The sequence below is a fragment of the Diadema antillarum genome, unplaced genomic scaffold, assembly GCF_040938485.1.
Source record: "Diadema antillarum isolate AM-2024a unplaced genomic scaffold, OU_Dant_1.0 scf00000010, whole genome shotgun sequence".
Classification (NCBI taxonomy): Eukaryota; Metazoa; Echinodermata; class Echinoidea; order Diadematoida; family Diadematidae; genus Diadema; species Diadema antillarum.
The window spans coordinates 983,944-1,005,679 of record NW_027270899.1 but is presented as its reverse complement, the minus strand read 5'-3'; positions in this window follow the sequence as shown (position 1 = coordinate 1,005,679).

Here is a 21,736-nt window from a genome sequence, read left to right as displayed (position 1 = left end):
GATCTGACCAGCATTAAATTAAGCGAAATATATATATATATATATATATATATATATATATATACATATATATATATATATATATATATATATATATATATATAGAGAGAGAGAGAGAGAGAGAGAGAGAGAGAGAGAGAGAAAGGGAGAGAGGGAGGGAGAGAGAGATGGGTAAGGCCATGCGCTTGCCCGTATCGATATAATTCAATGATGTTAAAATTTCTACATCTGTCTCAATTCGCAAGTGAGTTTGTATATCTTCTGTAAATCACGCAATCCATACTCCGGCCAGTGTCAATCTGGACATTTTGGTGCTTTTTCAATTAACCTTTTTAGGTTACCATTTCAATCAACTACTGTATAGTACCCCTCCCCATATCTCATACCATTGTGGTCTGTATGTTCTAGGAGCTTGTAAATGTAATCAATCAACTTTGCTCTAGTGTTAAATACAGTCTTCAATTTCCCACGGTTATCATTGCTTTCATATAACTCCTATAAAGAGACCAACGTGCGGATGGTTAGATGTTTTTTGTGTGGATGATTCATATCATTCAATTCGCACAGATTTCATGCCGTGAGAACTCAAGGGCAGTGCACAAATTTCAGATTAACCCTAAGCCATTGTCAGGGAATGGAAAAGTCGCATCTCTGTAACAGGTGAGTCATGCGGCCGTTTCTCAGCTTGAGTTTACATTGTGCATCGGAACATATCTTTGTTTTGATTCCAATATGGATTGATATGGCAATGTTTAAGCCACATGCCTGCAGTAATTGAAAACAATCTGGTTACTTTCGGGCAATTTTACAGATCGAGAGTCATGCCCCCCCCCCCCCCCAAAAAAAAAAAAAAATCTGAAAGAGACTTTGAAGCAAATACATCATAACTCTATTGTATAACACCTTTCTGTAATAATGTGATTGAGAGGACTTAGATTTATCCTCCTCCAACAGAGAATGAGATTATTGTGGAACTCATTTCATAAGGGAGAACCTGATGGGGCACAACATTTATTACAGAATATGATTTTGCTGATAAGGACAGGTAAAGTGAAAAGCAAGACCCATTGGCGGGTGCTATTGTTCCTACCACGTGTAGCATGAAGAGAGGGGATGGGGTGAGTGCACCTGAAAGTGTGTGTGATGATCAGTGTTTGTGGAATTTCAGTAAGACTCCGTTATCATCAGGGTATTTAGTCCCACCTCTGACGAGTTACGCAGTTACAACGCCTCACGAAAACAAGCATCAAATCAGAAGAAATACTGGCGGATTCAGGCACTGACAAACAGCCTGCGCGTTGATTAAAGTAAAGTAAATCAGGTTTAAACAAACATAATAAGCAATTTTGTCCTAGTACAACATCTGACCCATCCATGTTTCGATAGTAAAGGTTCACAGCTGTCACTCATCAACCTGCTCATCGACTTATCGGACTCTCTTCACTGGGGTATAGGTCTAGTGGGTAAGACTCTCGAATTTTAGGTCCCGAGTTCGAGTTCTGCCGAGTGTACGTCCTTTTACAAGGCGATTTTACCCATGATGTCCCCCGTAACCCAGGGGTAAATGGGTCCTTAGGAACGCTGCCATAACGAGTGGCAACACTAGAAATGCTATCTTGGGTAAATAAGACTATTTCCTTCTTCTTATTATTATTGTTATTATTATTGTTATTATTATTATTATTATTATTATTATTATTATTATTATTATTATTATTATTATTATCATCATCATTATCATTATTATTATCATTATCACTATTATCATTATTATCGTTCTTCTTCTTCTTCTTCTTCTTCTTATTATTATTATTGTTATTATTATTATTGTTATTATTATTATTGTTATTATTATTATTATTATCATCATCATCATCATCATTATTATTATCACTATTACATTATTATTTGCGTCATCATCATCATTATCATCATATTCTGTACTTTTTCTCTCTCGCTCTCTCTTTCTCTCTTCTGTCTGACTGTTCTTTAATCTTTCCCTTCATCCAAGACATAGGCCTAGAGTGTGCCCGATCGCTACCTTCGAGATATCTATTTGTCTTCAGTTCTAAGTACTGTTTAACATTATCCCTGTAATCCATGTAGACAAATTTTGATAGTTGTATACATTTTCTGTAAAATTAAGCGTTACATTATAGAAACTAATCACTCATCGATCCATAATATACTTTGATACCAGCATCTTCTGATTGGAAATCGCCAACGAAAATGCTCTTTTCATGGAATAACAAATGTATAGTAAACCAAGATTTTTTTCATATATAAAGAGATCCTGAGAGCTGAATGATATTGTATATAATGTGAGATATACATGTATAGATTAAAATGAGAGATGAGAGACCGGAGACAGAATAAAAAAGAGAAAATCTCACGTTATTGCATCTCGCGGGGCATCAACCCCGCCAACCTTGCTCGCTCCCTGTCAGGGATACACACCGAGATGTGTTATTAACTTATTTGTGTATGCGTTAGGGATGAATTAGTGTTCCTTCATGTCAACACATTGTGTTATCAGCTTCTGCGAGGCGCTCGTATTTTTTTCCTCGATGACCCGCGATATATTTTTCTTCGAAGAGATTTATTCGTGCGACTTTGAGATAGGACAATGATTGTCTTTTAGGAAACTGGAATGCAGGCATTTTAGTACTTGTAAATCTTCCGTAAGCATCCTCGGCATCTATTAGCGTTTTTTCCTTTCTCTTTTGCCTTTCCATCTGTTCAATCTAGTGGGGATTTATGGCTTCTATGTCCTCGGCCTTCTAGCAACTACCAAATGATTGCATGAATAGAGATGCAGACAAGACGATCTCTGACGTGCCAAGAAAAGGAGACTTAGTCACGTAACTTTTGGAAGGTGAAATGTCACGCTTGTCATATCTCTTTGAAATACTATTTTCCGTGTCTCATCCCCGAAGAGGAATGAAGTTCTTTTTAAAGAATTTATAAGAAGAATAAATGCACTCGTCTGTTCAAAAAACGAGGAGAGTTTCCTTCATAACTAGGTGTGAATCTTTGTCGCCTGAACTCTGTCTTGGTATCTCAACGTCATCGTGGGTGACCTATTGATAGTCACCATGATTTGATGTTTGATTTTCCTCAAATTTCTTGTGGTTTATCATTTAGATATCACCGGCTTCACAGAAATAATCTTCCCTGTGTGGTACAACCTCCATTCAGACACACGGCTTGACTCAGGGGGTTATTTTAGTTAGCAAGTTAGCATTGGACACACACACAAACACACACATACACATACACACACACACAAATGTGCAAAAATCATGATATTTGAGTAGAAGCTCATCTGTATTGGAAATTGGAAATTATTGACCGTCACGTGATCAAGGCAAAGAAGGGTCATTCCGCTGATGAAGGCTGTAGCGTCAGCAGCTGGAAATCCCGGAGGTAAATATCGTGTATTGAGATCAAAAGTTTAACACCATTTCATCATGATATTTCTTGACCAGAACTACCGTGAAATGCCACGATAACATTTCAAGTCAGAAATCAGGTAGTATAATTCACCATGAAATGGCTGGATATTTTTTAGGATAAAGAATAAAGAAATGGCAAAAAATGCATTGTTCCATTGTGTATACTACAAATGCAGAAATCACCCTTAGATTTCGCTGGTAACGTGAGGTCATTTATATACGGCAATCATGTATTGTTTAGTAATTTCTGGATTTCGCGCTTTTATTCCGCTACCCATGTAATGCGTATATTATATTCTTCACTACATCTCCGAGCCCCCCACGCTGTGCTTGCCGGTATATAGCCCACAGGATGGATGCCACACACAAATCAGTTCAAGGGTCACTTTGGGGACAACTCGTTTGGCTGAACAAGTGCCAAATTGGCAACGTCGGATAGAAAATTATAACCTTGAAATAGCTATTATAACGTCGATTTGTGGTAATTCTGAAATATAGAATTGAATTATCGTCTCCAGTTATGACACTTCGATGCAGCAGCATTGGAGCGGTTAATAGCTACAAAAGAGCCTGAAACACACTACTCTTCACATAATAATTACATCTTTTGTGTGGATCTGGAGCATGTTTAGATTTTAATTTTCCCGTCACGAATCATTTAAACTGTAGAGTATTTCAGTATCAACAAAATTACAAACAAAGACAAATGCAATCAATATTTGCGATTTTAGAGGTGATATATTGGATGGTAGAAGCAAAGGTTGAAATGATCACTCCATATATCTTATTTGATGTTTCCATTTTGCAACTCAGAATAAGACCACGAAACTTCTCGATCGGGATGTTGTGTCGTTTCATTTTCTCCTAACTGAGGAAAGAGAGTGTGAGAGAGGGAGAGAGGACAATGAAACAAATTGAGAAGAAATTAAAAAGATGTGAGATGACGAAGATGGAGTCAGAAAAAAAAATCTGACAGCAAGATGTCCTCCTGAATAGGGTGCTCCCTTTAAAACGCTAAAGGTTTTGACACTTAACCATGTTGATCTTGCTTATAGGGCAAAAAAAATAAAATAAAACAAAACAAAACACACTAAACCGAACGTGCCACCATAGATTAAACCAATTATTATATCATTCTACTCTGGAAATTTTCATATATTTCAGTCAGCAGGCCAGCAATAGTCATTGTTTCTGTCTCTTATTTCTCTACAAAAGAAAGTTTATTCGTGGGTAACACAAGGAGATACTAAGTTCGTCACTAATAGCAGGTATCTCTGATCTTTAAAACACACACACACACACACACACACACACACACACACACACACACACACATAACCGTCTCCTTCCCCCTGAATGATTGTAGTTGCATTGAAGAAAATGTGCGTGTTTTTTAGCAGCAGAAGAGAGAGAACAATTTCTGTCTAAATTCACACTTTATAACTAGATTGGAAGACTTGTTAGGGTAATTCATATGGTATCAATTATGACAAATCCATCTTCCCATAAGTAATTGAATCAAACTGCAGGAGACCACTATCATAAGTGCAGTTTGACTAGAATGATGACCACAAAACTAGCTATAAACATAAAAGACGGGAAAAGTTATTATGTTGGAGAAACCGAATATGTTAGGCTTTAGAAATATCGAAGTAGGCCTATAATAAGCAAAATGAGGATGTCTGTGATCCTTTACATGGCTCGAGGCATTTAAAGACTCTAACCTATCGTCATTATCAGTCGGTCTTGGACACGAAGCGTTCTTGGTTTAGGTGTGCAAGAGCTTATTAAGTCTCTCGTAATGTTGAATGTGAATTATCGGTTAATTACTTATTGCATTATCCATGTTTGTATCATAAGTCATTATAAAATAAGACGTTCCTGACCCCAGAAATCTGTTTGTGCAGACAATCGCAACGTGACAGCAGGGTCTAATATAATCTTATTAAAAAATGGAATAAACTTTGAGTTTCAGAGCGAATTACGATCTGAGTTCTGTTGAAAAAAATGACATAAATTTTGAATTGAATTGAATTGCATTGATTGATCGGTCAGCAACATTTATCTTAAACAGAGTAATATCTGAGGCTTCATTTCTTTCTTCTTCTTCTTTTTTTTTTGGGGGGGGGGGGGGAGACAGAGAGAGGGAGAGATAAGAGCGAAAGGAATTCTTGAAATATAGTTCTTAATACGATGGCATGATTGATCACTATATTAGAAGAGGACAAAACAAATACTGAAGAGAAATCCTCATCAGCAGTTCTTAACAAAAAGCTACGTCAGGTTGATAAACCCTAATAATGAAAAATAAGATCAAGGGAGACAAAAACAACGACGAGAACAAAACTATTCACAAGTTGAACAAAAGTGTGTGATTGCGAAGAGCGGGGCTTGCAGGCTGCTGAAGAGTACGATCGTGTTGCGCAGTCGGCCGCGCCTTCGGGGGACCTGAGAGCCAGCTCGCGGCGGCTGATCGTGCCGAGCGACGCCACCTCGGGCTATAAGCCAGGCGTGTACAGTGTCGACTCTTATATGGGGAAAAGCCCTGGAGCCCCGTCAGTATCATCGCGATGAATATCGGCGTGATTGAGCGAATTATTCCGGGAATATAATATTGTCTCGCCATTCATGGTCATTTACCCGAACCCATATGCGAGGTGCAAACGCCCGCTACATAGCCAAGTCAATTCAATCTATTCATTCACACTGCACAATATCATGGAATGTCACATCATTTAAGATATCATGTCAGATCATCAATTCGGCACACACCGAGTCTGTTATGTAAGTCTGTTAATATATTGTACACACATAATATTGATATGTTGCTATCTGGAATTAATATATTTCCCTTGCGCTTTTCATACCAGTTTGCATGTTGTCGGTGTGTACTAAGCCTTCCTACAGATCTGAATAACAAAGGCGGGATAGTATACATTTATGTAGGCCCCTGCTTCTTTTGTACATGCCACTTGATATATTAACTTATTTATCAAATCATTACTCTTTCAAATTGGGTCACTTACTTCCATGTCAATCAACGTCCCAAGCAAACAACATGGACATCGATCCGGCCACCAGCAACAGCAGCATGTACTCATTCCACCTCCAGCTTTGTTATACAGTCGATATCCTCAAATACAGTCTATTCAAACACTCATGAAAATGCAGCAGTTACAGCATCATCATCATCATCATCATCCCTGCATCATTCTTAATATCTAAAAACTAATAGCTGCATCACTATCTTCGGGATTGTGTTCATAGTACATAAATTCAAGTTATAAGGCGGGCGCAAATACATCCTACTAGTGTCTGACGCGTGTTAAAAAATGCCTGTGCTGTGGTCAAACTAGTACATATCTCATCATTCAATGTTCCTTGTCTATCGAAATTGTAATACCATCATCATCTTATTGCCAATCATCATTCAGTCTCAAATGTATTAACATCACTTTTGTTCACAAGAAGGAGGTCATATATAGTATTATAACAACAGACATATAACAATATAACTATAACAGTAACGTTTTGTGTACGCCAACCATGATATTGTCGCACATAACCACTGTATCCATTACGTCCAGACACATCTTTATTCTGACATTTCAGACAGAAAAAAAAAACCCTCAGCAAAAACAAACAAACAAAAAAGATACATGTGCCTTCTTCGAGCTCTATTGCCTTTCGTTATTCATGTGTCCGTTCAAAAGGGTAGTTGTGCTAAAATAGACGATAGAATTGACCTGAATTGCAATGAACTTGAAGCCCTATTGTTTTGCGTCGACACCGAATTCAGGAGCTCAAATTTTTGTCGAAATGGCTGGGCGCCACAGTTCTAGTTCCCTAGTGCCTAATGGTCCAATGCCATTTCTGTCGCCATCGTCATTGCGAGGATAAGCCTTGATTGGTGTAGCAGCAAAAGCCATCAACGTTGGCCAAGTCAATTAGAGAATGCGGATGATTAGGAAAAATGAAGATAATAGACAACCCCTTAAAAGTAAATAACAACAACAGCAAAGTGAATTTATCCAGTCGGTTGAATGTCGCTGGAAATGTCGCCATGAAAAACAAAACAAAATTATAGAGAGAAGTAAATAAAACTTTACAGAGAGTCAGAGGAACCAAATATATTGAAATAGGAGGATGCATCGTTGTATGGTCGAGATGATAAGTAAGAAGGGATTAAGATTTGACATCACAAAGTGTCGGACATCTGGGCACCGTTTCATGAAAGTTGTCAGCCCTGAAAAGTTGTCAGTCTCTTACAATATCAGTAAAATCCTTGGTTTTGATTGGCTGAGAAGCTCTGATCACTGATTGTTAAAGGACAAGTTCACCTTCATATACATGTGGATTGAGTGAATGCATTGATATTAGTAGAACGCATCAGTGAACGTTTGGGGGAAAATCTGACAATCCGTTCAAAAGTTATGAATTTTTAAAGTATCTGCTCAGTCACTGCTGGATGAGAAGACTACTACAGTGTATGATGTCACATGACAACGATACAAGGAAAACATAAAGAGAATTTCACAAAATGTTACTTTTTGAAAAAAAAGTGTACATTTCCTCGACTTGTCCCTGACGTTTGTTAAGGGTAATATTATTGCCCTTGCCTTCTGAAAGAGGGAAGTCAAGTGAGCTTTTACTAAGCGAGAAAAGTGAAAATATGTTGAATTTTCTTTATATTTTCTTTATATCGTTGTACACATGTGACATCACAGGCCAGGGGCAGATCCAGGGAGGACCGCAACCGGCGCACGCCCCCCCCCATTACTTTTTGTTGAAACAAAAGAAATAAAAAGAAAAAAATGGGGGGAGGGGTGCATGCGCCCCCCTTAAATTATTTGTAAACGCGCCTCCTCTTTACGGAATTCCTGGATCCGCCCCTGCAAGCTGTAGTAGTTTTCTCATCCAGCAGTGACTGTGCAGAAACTTCAAAAATTCATAACTATTGAACGGATTGTTTGATTTTCCTCAAACTCTCAATGATGTGTTTTACTAATATTGCTGCATTCACTCAATCCACATGTCTATGAAGGTGAAATTGTCCTTTAATATGGAAATTGTAAGAGACTGACAACTTCTCAGGGCTGACAACTTTCATGAAACGGTGCCCTGAGAAAGAGAAGGCCGCAAGTGCAACTCTTAGGGGAAGAACTGCAACAGCAAGACATAAGCAGTACTATACTTGACATTTCGATTCTTCCATGTTTCAGAAACTTGGAATATAGACTCTTGGAGTATATAGATTCTAGACAAAGAAAAACAAATCCATGACGTGCGCTCTTCTGCTTGTATAATGCATACCGGTGGGAAGCTTCTGATTGTGTGCAATATTATTTTAAGTAATATAAAAATAATGACTTCAAATTTCTACCGCTGTTCTAAATACTTCAATTTGGAGGAAAGGATAAGAAAAATAAGTAATCAGGAATAATTCAAGAAACATAATATAGTAACACAGATGAATACACAGATGTGTAAGAGTCTCTCATATTGCGGATGTATGTACTTAAATCTTTAGCATGGTTGTCATGATTGTCGCCATCGTCATTATCATCATTGGTACTGTTCGTAGCACACATTCAATTCGGTATTTTCTGGATAGATCTTTTGCCAGAAAAAAAAAAGAATCTTCACATGAATAGACATTCCCCTGACCACAAAGGTCTGCATATGTTCTTCCCTCCAAAAGTTCACCTGACATGCATGAAGGTTTGGATCAAATCCAATCTGTACAACACCACCACCTCTCAAAAACGCGAACGTCACACATTATTTTATTGATGCAATCCTACTTCAAAATCTCATCATTTTGATTCATTCATCATTTTGATTCATATTCACGGCAGGCATCGAGTTTGGCTAGGATAACTACATTTTACATGTCGCTCTCTTGTCGTTACGATGTTGATTTTGAATATCAGTTATAGAGATAACCCTTAATAAAGTCTATGGATGGATGCGATATTATAGAGAATTTAGGAGGCACCTAAATTGACCGGCCGTAGATCAAATTTCCGCAACTTAGAATTGCTATTTATTTGGAAGGTGTGAGAAGGATTAAGCGGTGAACGACCCGTCTCTTTAATGAAATGAATCAACATGGCAATTCTAGTGTACTTTTGTGGAATTTTGTATACCTGCACCACACAGCGTGTGCTTGTGCTTGCAACAATAAAGTCCCCCCAGAATTTATATGTAAAAAAAAGGACGAAAATGTTCCACGCATCAGTACGTAATCCCGTTTGGTTAAAAATAAATCCGCACTTTGGTAACCTCCCAAGTTTCTTCCCAATCCCACAAAGACTTTTGTTAATTGAATTGGCCAGGCAAGCTTGATGTCTGAAGAGCCATTCGTCATATTTCCCATGACAGTTTTCTGACAAAACTCTATCGAAGAGGGTAATTAACTTTTATAAATGCCCAATGACATGTGCGTTCCATCCACTAAACGGCCTTTTACAAGTAATCGACATCCAGCTCCGCACATTTTGACCCCAGTCGCGTCTCTGGAGTCAAAGTACTTTTTGACGAGAGCAATTACATTCTTACCAGTGGGTTGCCAAGCTACACTGAGAACAAAGGCGATGGATTTGTTGTCAAACTGATGACAATGAATTTCCACATTTTTACTATTCGTCCGCGTTTAGGGAACTGATTCCGAGCAATTTATCTCAATCACGAATTCCTTTGTTTGCAGCATTAAACGCTTTGCTAAACTTGCCCTCCCTTCCCAGTTATTGGCCCTTTGTGTGGTGACGAGCTTTCAATGATGTCCCACATAGTGGTGTTTGCACTAGTTGTTCGCCAAGTTTGGAGAATATGTTGCGAGAATCCTTTTGACCTTTCTTCCATTTTACCATTGTCAAAACGTCATGATGAAAATTGATTTCCTGGTTCCCCTTTCATGCCTTCATCTCTTTCAGATCCTTTCATAATCTAGATCTGTTTAGAGGCTGTAAACCTGTCTGCTATTCAGAAAGATTGACTTATGCCTTCCTGCAAATTTGATATAAAACGACCCAAACAAGTCTTAATAACTTTTAAAAATGAACGTTAATTACTTCTTTCTAGGTGAATGGTCGTCCTGCTGAAGAAAAATTGCAGATCTTTCGAATTTTGTCGAATTCGCTCGTCTTCTGTAAAGATCCGTCACAGAAACATCTGAGACCTACATCCACAATCATTTTCCCCATTCCATTTTTAAGTAATTTTTGCTTTTGTTCTTTATTTTTAGATTTCATTTTTGATTATTTTTTTCTTCTGGAAAAGTATTGCCTAATTACTTCATAGAAACTGGATAAAGATAATGTTTTGTTCTTACGCCATTTTACTCCTCATTAAATGAATGGGCAGAGCAAATGCTGTCCCTTACACTGCTTTCCTCAGACTTCATTTCGCTGGATCATCCCAGCTAAGGCTAATTGAACTATATACTAAGTTATGTTTACAGGAGAAAATACAGAGGAAGTTGATTTGATTTGATTTGATTTGAATTGATTCATTGGTTACTACATTATATCATTGTACATGTACACACATTGTCAGTAGCATATATATATATATATATATATATATATATATATATATATAATGTAAATTACTTACAAAATGACTGTTTCCATTGGTTTTACAATGTGTAACAAAGTGTCCCGCTGGAATTTTCCTGGGACTTTCTGGGGGGAGGGCGCTGTCCCTTCCCTTGACTATTAAAGCTAAACTGTTCTCATATTTTTGTTTTTAAAGCATTTTTGATAGATTTTGTATCAGTGAGCTTGCTCAAATGGTTAAACTAAAATTTAATACATTTTTCCAGATATTCTAACAAAAGTGTACTCCAAATTGCATACTTTTAATTCTAAAAATGCAAAGGCTCTCCCGTGTAGGAAAAGGGAAACACCCTCCCCCTTTTCCGCACATGCGGATCAAGTTTTGACAGATACTATGATTTATTCATTTACATTGCGTCCGAATATTTAATTTTCCGCAAATATTCCACCAAAGTGTGCACCAGATCGCTCAATTTCAAATCGCTCAATTTGTTTGGGAGGGGGACACCCCCTCCTCCTTCGGCATATCTCCGTATAAGATGCATACTAGGACCAAGTGGTGAAAATATGATGATTAGCCATTTACATTGTCTCCGAATATTAATTTTTCTTAGTTTTTGATCGAACGAAATTTTTGCAAATATTCTACCAAAGTGTGCACCAGGTCGCTCAATTCAATTAAAAAGAATGAAATACAAAAGCTCCTTCGCTTGTGAGGGGACACTCTACCCTCTGTCCCTTTGGTCCACCTTCAAAAAAACTACTCAGTGAAGACGCACAGGCGAATCAAGTGGTGACAGATATTAAAATACGATTTAGCCCTTCACATCATTTTCACAGAATATCAATATTTTTCATATCTTTTTGCTTGAACATTTTGTAAATATTCCACCAAAAGTGGGGGTTACAATCGACCTTTGATACCCCACCCCCGGGCCCACCCCTCTCCTTCCCATCAGGTCGATGAGATCAAAGGTCCAATTTCTTGGCCTACGCACCTCCCCTTAAAAATCTTGGCTACGGGGCTGGTCAGACCTAAACGACTTTTTGTTCCATTTTTTATATATATATATATTTTTCTTTCTTATTTTTACTGGATAGATCACTCAATTGACGTTTTCATTACCAGGCGTATACGCTTAAACCACCAAGGAAATAGAGACTAAAGGGATTGGTTGACGTGAGAATTCAGCTTTTAACTTTTTGCGAGATACTCAGAAGCCACTTCATGAAATGTTGAAAAGCATATGATACAATTCTAAAGGAATTCAAACTTTATTTGATGTAAATTGGTTTTGAATTGGTTGAGATATCATAAAAACAACAACAAAGCAACCCTAATAAAAGGTATGTCCCACCTTTTATTAGAATTGCTTTGTTTCAAAACATTTCAAAACCAATTTTCATCGAATAAACTTTTAATTCCCCTTAGAATTATCTATTATGCTCTTTTACATTTCATTAGAGGTTTCTCATTATCTTAAAAAAATATCATCATCAAGAAACGTTGGAAACTGTACCATCCCTTAAAGAAAGAAACACATTACAATTATACACACAAGTAAAAACCAGAAGGAGTACACGTGTCTACGAATCTGTACTTGAATGTCTTTTCATTAGCTATAGCACATGTACTCTAATGGTTAAGCTCAAATTATAGAGTTGATAATGACGACGCTGAAGAAACAGTATAACAGAAAGGAGAAAAAGAAGAAAAAAAGGAGTGAAAATAGAACAAATATACACTGAAAAAAAGCAAGAGTAAAAAAAGAAGTAAAGGCCGATTTGTAAGGGAAAAAATTAAGAGAAAAGGAGGAGGAACAACATTTCAGTTAAATCAAAATCCGATTGACTCATATTATTGACTTGATTGTTTTTTTTTTTTTGGATAATTCATGTTAGAAAGTATTTAAACAAGTGATACAGTCTTCAAGGAGAATACAATTTAAATATCAATTTCTAGTTTATTTAGCAGCTGTTAAAAATATATCCTATATGGAAGTCTTTATTTTTGTTAACAAATCCATCAATTCTTTTCGGATAGGAAAAGACATAAAGGTGATGACTGATCTTATCTTTTACCTGAAATCATTGTCGTACAAGAATCTACTTTTTAGATATATAAATAAATTTAGAAACATTATTTCGAGTCACGTATAACATTGCATCTGCACTTTCACGCCGACGCAAAATCAGTTAACAAAATATCGCCATGAAAAATTATTTCTCATCTGAAAAGCACTTTACGAAATTATTGCTTGGGCCCCATTCGCTCGTAGGCAATGAATAATAGATAATTGTCATGATAGAGGGAAGAGAATATTAATTGAATTATTGTAGATATAGCCTGCAACAATGACAGCTTCAAAATTGATTTAATCAAATATTTATCACAGCCAATTTGCATCGGCATGTGAAATTCGCAAGTAGCAGGTTTTGTTGGAGAGTAAAAATGAATCTTGATAATTCCCAGCGAACAATAAAATGAACATACCTCATTGGCCTTCAAAATGTCATTCGTTAAACTATTCCTGTTAAATATATATATGATACATTTTGTATAAGGCCAAAATAGACATGAAAATTTAGTAAATTACAAAGTACAAAATCATTTGAATAGATGGCATCACGTTACATTAAAATGACTTACTTGACACGCGTTTCTTCAATGCATTAAGAACACCCCCCAAAAAGTCCCTGTCTTGAAATGTGCTAGAAGCAATAGATTTGAAAAGTGTCCCAGATAGTATGAGGAAAAAGTTGTCATTGAATATAAGAGTTAAATATCTTAAAACATATCTGTTGCCAATGATTCAGTTATTAGTGATTGCCACGGGAAAGAATCGCTTTGGTCACACATCATTCTCTGTTCATTTTAATTACTCCAGTCAGCCCGATCAATTTCTAACAGAATTCTTGATCTAGAGATCTGAATACAAGCTTGCACCGACAAAGTTCTCAGTTTACTTTGTCTTACCACGGAGGTTCGAGAGATGGAGTTACAACTGACTATAATTATTCAATCAGCTGTCAGTTTTCTATGGATGGACAAAAGAATTCCAGAGGTGCATTTGTGCCTTTGATGTTCGATGCTTGAAGCTGCCATCTTTCTGAGCAATCTGAAAATTCATTTTTAACGCTAACATGATATCGGGTATATGCTGCTCGTTTATATATCAAATGCAATGAAATTCACCTAATGATAAAGCATATAAAACAAAAGTCAATTCCGTTCGAAAATATGTGCAAAAGTGTAAATCTGAGCTGTATTTTGTGAAAGTGTTTGAAATTTTACCCTCATGGAAAGCCGGTTTTATCACTTTTCTCCTTATTTCCGCCAAATGAAACTAATATCATCTTCAAGTATAGTTCTTTACAAATGAATATGTCAGATTAGCGTACAGACACGTACAGTCAAGTAATTTTTATATCTATTTCAGCAATATTTGAGCAATTTCTATTCGCGCACCCCCGTGCCTTTACCATTGTATACCGCCCATCGTTTGTAAGTAGGGTAGCCAAAAGTAATTACCATCACAAAGACATATCTTCCTTGGAAAGTGGCTGGTGATTATGCAATGAGACACGAGTCAATTGTCTTCACATCTGAGCGGCAGATCCAGTTTGACACATACTTCAAATATTTTTGAGTGGCGGCTTCGAGCATGGGATCAAAGCGAATAAGACTGTTGTGACTCCATTTCTCGAACCTCCTTGGTCTTACACATATAGTTGGTTTGAACAAAGGGTACTTATGATGGTACAGAACGCGTATTGTCCTAGCTCTTAATTTTCATTCACCAAGCTCAGGCCTAGTGTTTTCTCTAGATGAGTCGGTGTGTTGGTTTGTAAAATATCTGTTATCTGTATACAAGTAGACAAATAATTCCTTCTGAAAACACGTATACAAACGTTCCAATGCGGAATAAAGAAACAAATAAATGTGAACAGACACAACCTGAGCAATAGTTCGATTCACGGATATTAAGCGTTTCGATAAATGAATGATGATAAACGATAAATCAATCTATCATTTTTTTATGAGTACAGGAAAAATAAGTTTAACCAGCTGTCAGCTGACGATGGCACAATTTGCTGGAACTACATCAAATTATGCTGGTTGAAATCTGACCATAAGAAGGTATTCCCTTTCTGTTGTTACGAAGAAGCTTCATGATTACCTCCATAAATAAAATAAACCCCAACTATTTCCACTTGTCGCCACGAATGGTGATGGGACAAGGAAGGTCTTTATCAATATTCACTGAATTAGAAAAAGGGCAATTTTATTCTTAATCTATTCATTAAAAAGGTGCAGAGCAGACAATCTACCCGAGGACATTGCCATGACAATTTACAAGCTGCACAATAACAATAATCATCACGTATCTCATAGTATCAAATCCATCTAGTGAGGACTGCCCCCTCCCCTTTCCACTTCTCCTGGCCAAACGTGCTCCAAGTAAGAGCATGATTACTATTGGGCTGTGAGACAGATAAATAAATGAAAAGGTGAAATTTATAGGCGGAATAAAATCACAAACAAGACCTTGGTGATAATTAATCATTTACATGCATGCATTTCTATAAATCATAGATCATGCCACTTCCAGGTTTAGGCATCATTTATTAACTCTGTGGTTTTAAATTGGACGTCATATGCCACCATGCTCCAAATACGATACGCACGAATGAATTAGCAATAATTGAGTTGCCCTGCTGGCGTCTCCCTACCCTCGCCCAACTGCCCCCTTCGTTTACCCCTCGTTTTCTCCCAGCAGCTATTGTGCGTACACCAAGCTAATTTAGGAGAAGTCCATTTCCATCTTTACAAGTTTGCCAGTGACACTAATAATAATGGTGAAAACTATGTTGATGTCCCAGTTTTGAGGAAATGACAGCCTGTTAATGGTCCAGGATTATTTCCAGAGTATAGGCTCAGAGGTTTTGTTTGTAATCGCTTTGCGATTACTAGTGCTCTATACTCACATGAAATAAAAAATAATTACCTAGCAATTTAGAATAATAAATGATCGAAGGCCATGAAATTAGAAAATTAAACGGACACAATCGAGTAATCGTATACGGTAGGTAAATTGTCCCAGAAAGAAGAGCCTCATCTTTGTCGAAATTTGATGCGATTACACGGCCAGTCCGTCGTTGGAAATTTAAACTTTTTAATCAGAAACCTGTCGTCATAATGGACCTGTCATATTCATGCAAGAGCTAAACATTGCAAGAAACAGTTTTCAGTTGAACATTAGCAATATGCCTCCCCTCACTCCTTTCCCTACGACGGGCACAAATTATCACATTTTCCTTGCAAACCTATTGTCCCATCATAGTCTGTTCTTCAAATTAATTAATTCTTACGTCGGTTGTTTCCATTGCAACTGATTGACACATTGCCCTTCATCGACCTAGATAAGCACTGACAATTCAGTGTTTTAGTAGTAACCATGATAAATGATGATAAAAAAGGACCAACACTGGCTGTCGGATAAAGCTCGGTAGAATAGTGGATATGATGTCTGTCCTGCTATCATGAGATCGTTGGTTCGATCCAACCCGAGTATCTTTTTCATGATTTTTATAATGTTTACGACTAGAACACCGAATAATCGGTGATTATTTACGTCGATGAAGGGCGATTTGTCAATCAGTAGTCTGTTTTGTTACAAATGATATCTCAGAGCAGAGGTAATATATCAAGTCGATCCATCTAAATTATGAACTTCGTGCTTATACATCACTTGTTAAGAAACAAAATTGTCTTGTGTGACCCATTTCCTACTTTTACCATTGATTACTGTTACTAACTCGTGTGAAGCAGCGCTCGTTTGATAATTGATGATGGTAGTTCTCTGAATCAGCAACAATGTCTGTTATTTTCAATTTGAAAGGTTCAGTTCTTTCAATCACCGCTGCAGTTTAGTCTTGTATTGCTTATCAAGAGGCAATTGATACATCTGATGTTGTTTTTTGTTTCTCTTTCATATCTATAAGGATCCATAATTTCAGCGGAAACACTTATGGACACGCTATAATCACCAATTCACAATAACGAAATGCGATATAGAGGGAAGGATGATAAATTCACTTCGAGACGTATCCAGCAAGTTTTAATTCGAAGTTTCTGTCACCTAGGCATTCTAAGGCACTGACAACAACTCCACAAGACTAATGACATCCTCGCTTGGCAATTTTGGCTAAATTGAGGAAAATGCAAGCTGTTGAAGTTAGATTAATGTCACTTTCTAAAACGAAATGAAATAATCAAAATGATGAAGGCGTATCATACGATTAATGTCAATGCCGTAGTTTCTTGTCTGAAGTGTGTGTATGTGGGGGGGGGGGGGGGAGACTGGGTGCCTACAGCCGCTGACTTGCCTGGGTTTGAATTTATGAGTGGATTCATGGATGCAAGTATGTGGGTTATTGTATAAATATATGAGTTTTGTATATCCCTAAACTTTACGCAATACTTCATGGCATTTTTTTTTCTAAAGAAAGATTTTTACGGCTTCTTTTGTACTGTTTTCACACACACACAAACAAACAAACGAACAAACAAGCAAACACAAACATTAGCTTTTGAAGTTAAGAGTAGCGTAAGGCAAGCGATACGAGCAATACTCAAACATCTTTTATCGTCACTGAATTTCAATGTGGGTTTCAAGTATGTTAGTTACATCAGTTTTTACGACATAGCTTGACGCATAAAAATGTAGGCCTATTAGAAGTAGTGTTAACTTTGATTGAATGAACTTACACTACACTTAGTCAATGTAGCATATCGAGGTGTGAGGAGTCGTTTTGATATTGCGACTTGAGAAAAGGTTGAAGGATGAGGTAAGAATCAATTTATTTGTTTAATCCCTCATCCTTTGGATCACCGTCATTGGTAATAAACATAATTCATCGGGTTAACCAAGTAATAGTGTTAAACCTCGATGAGCTCTGTCACGCATCTCGTGCTTCACATGCATTGGTATTGACCCTTCAACTCCTCCTCTTCCTTCGCCCCCTTTACCCTGTCCTCCTTAATCTCTTCCTCTTTGTTATTCCCGTCATTCTTATCTTTTCCAATAAGAGAGCTACCTCGTGAGTGAGTGAGTGAGTGAGTGTGTGTGTGTGTGTGTGTGTGTGTGTGTGAGTGCGTCTATGCACTATTTTTTTTTCTTCCGTGTGTTGCTTTCTTTTCTTTTTCTTTAAAGCAATCTACCCTAGGTTTATTGGTTCAAGAATGAGTTACTGTCATGAAGGAGACTGCAAAATCAATTACATGCCCTGCTTTTCATCAGCTTCCTCCATTTCCAACAACTTCGTTTTGGTATAGTTATACAATAAAATTATATATATATATATATATATATATATATATATATATATATACAATTGTACTTCCGTTCATAGTATTTTCCTTTATATTTTGATTTTGATGTATTAATTTATCTATTTTGTAAATGTTATTCTTTAATTTGCATTTTGTTGGAAATGAAATGAGTACAATAAAATGAAATGAAATGTAGATAGTTATCAAACCAGCGTCATATTATTATGTGATGACGATTAGAATGATGAAACTGAAAATGTTACTGATAATGATAAAATGTCATATTTCTTATCACAATATTTAGTTTATTATCATCTCATCACTATGCCCTAAGTGTTATATAATCCTCGAAAAAGTGAAGGGATAACCTCTAATCCCTACCCCACCCCGATGCGCATTTTCGTCATTTTCATCACACAGTGGCTTGAAGAAGCGTCAGTGCCGCTACCACTTCATGGTTCAAATGCGGAAAATTTCCACTGATATTATCCGTGATATGCAAATAAAAGCCACAAGGTGTATTTTTACGCACGCAACGACACAGATTGGCATGATATTGGCAGCGTGAATTAATAGAAAATATTTTTCCAGTGTAAATACCGTATATGAGACACACATGACCATGTAAAGACAGACAAAATGATGTGAAATCTTCTCTCCTTCGGTCATGTTGGTTGCCATGTGAAATGCACGGAGTTACAATCGAAGGCCTACAAGACGTTGAAAAGAGTCATGCAGACCTAAATATATTTCCCTATTTTTTCTTTTACTTACACACATAACACTTTCTTTTGATTTCCTCCTCCTCTCTCTCGCATAGGCCTATACACACACACATACACACACAAACACTCTTTCTATTAATTCCCCAGCCTCGCACACACACACACACTCACACACGCACACACACACACATATATATGTATATGTATATATACATACATACACATACATGCTCTCTCTCTTACTCAGTAAGTTCTCTTGAAAAATTCAGCTGTTCTACATACCATTTTCTACGTCATGCTGGTCATTCTGTGTGGACTCCAAACCTAACGACACGCTGTAAAACAGGAGAAGAGATGTTAAGTTTATAGAGCCATTTCGTTGCAAGATATATTATTGACCAACGAATGATGAATAGAAAAGATGTCCCCCACACATTAGGTTGAGGTTGAGGGTAACTTAACGTGAAAATGTTGCCATAAAGACTTGCTGGCAAGCTGTACTATATTATGCTTGTCATTTTTGGACACAGAGAACAAAAAAAATCAATGTTCAACTGTCTTTGAAAATGCTTAAAGTGAACTTGCCTTAATCACAATATAAGTCGCTGGTGAGGGATAACAGCATAGGCAGACTTAAAGATTAGTCCCTTCCCAACGCGCACCATTGGAGAATGGGTTCTTGGCATTAATACCATCTGACTAACTGCAAAAATGTCAATCCAATTTTTAGATCACAATTTCAGTTTTACTAAGCTAGACCCCAAATCCGATGTGATTTATGCACACCATGCAATACAAGGATAAGATGGAGGTATACGCAGGTAACAGGAGAAGGTGGAAGTACAGTGCGAGGATTGTCGATGCGTCAATAAAAGTAAGAACACTATTCTTTAACCTCAAGTACTCTTCAGTTAGTCACATCAGTCTTTCTCTAAACTGTGCCTATCTGTGCTCGCATTTACAGTTTGATTTACGGCATGATATCCAAGGGTTGGCGTTGACATGATATTATGAACATTTATGAGTTATGAAGTTGAATCCCAATGACATAAATAACGACGATTGTTTATATGAAGGTACACATACTGCCCTGCTTTGATGGCAGTATATTAAACGGTTTAATGGAGGCAGGTCTTTTTTAATGGACCCTGTCCCCGAGCTTGCTTTATACTTCGTGAATTCATTCACTCTGGTTCAAGATTAAACAGAACATTGATTTCTCCTCCTTTTGTACTGAAAATTTGGGATTTTCACAGCTGGGATAATTTCAAATGTTACTTCCTTGGCAGGGGAAATGGTCCACTTAACGGTGGTGTCGAATTCGGTACCGTTTTAAGAGTTTAGCACAAAAAAAGCAAAACAAAGCAAAACAAAACAAAACAAAATGATCCAAACAAATAAATCAACAAACAACAACAATGCAAAAAAGAACAGTCAAATCCCCAAAACAGCTTAGTACTTATTTACGAAATCATCCTGTTATGAACAAAGAAACCATGATTGACTGAAATACAACTATAGATTTATTTTAGCATAATCATGTAAATGGTTACCGCAAGCATTAATGTGCCACGTACTGCATGTTAGCAGGTTACTTATACCAATGATTAAAATGCATGACGTCAAACCTCTTTTGCCACTGTAATAAACCACATTTTCAAGATAACGATTTGATTTTTTTTTACTATGATCAAAACTTAGTAAAAAAAAAACATTTAAAGTGAATAATAAACTTCCATTCACAACCTCCCCCTTATACAAAACCATGAGCGTTACAATTTATTCATTGTACTTATGTAATTGTACTGTGCTTATTTCATAGTTTCATTTAGACCTGTAGATCAAATCTGATGGGTTGTGGGAGGAGAAAGAGGTAAGCATGAGGAAAAAAGGGTTAAAAGAAATTGCAGTGGTTGTGGTGATCATGTTGGTTAAGATAGCAACACGATTGATTTAAAGTGAGTAAGAAGGAGCCGTAGGAAACGGTTGGTGTAGAAATGAGTAGTAGAAGTTCCATGTATGCGGTATTGCAGATACAGGCAAATTTTACCTGTTTAGAATTGATAGCTTCAGTAGTAGTAATGGTTATAACAGTGGTTATGAATTCTTTCGAAATTTTGTCAGTGACTGCAGTTAAGGGGACACTAGTGGAGTATGTAAACAAATATCAGCAGTAACGAAGATCACGTTATAGTTGTAATATATACAATGGTATCAAAATCGAGCATTCACAAAAGCGCTGTTATCTGTGGTTGTATAAAGACATAAATAGCAGGAACTGTAGAAGCAAATAGGATTATTGGTAGCTTCAATAGTAATAATAACGCTATTAACAGATGAAATTCTACAAAGGGATATAAAATTAGTGTTCTTTGCAGACAGTAAGTCTCCACAGTGGTCGCTAGTAAGGGTTTGAATGAAGTTCGTTTATCAACATTAGTATTGTGAGTGATATCGCAATGGTGAAACAACAATTCTGATTCAATATTTGTAATAAAAGTCACAACGTCTTTCGGATTTCAGTTCACAGCATTTTCCTTGATTAGTATATTGTATTGATTTTGTGTTTTTTTTTTTCAAATGTCTTATTGTAATAGCATTTTTGTTGGAATGGAATAGAAAATGAAAGTTTAAAAAAATATTATTACCAGATTTTCAAGT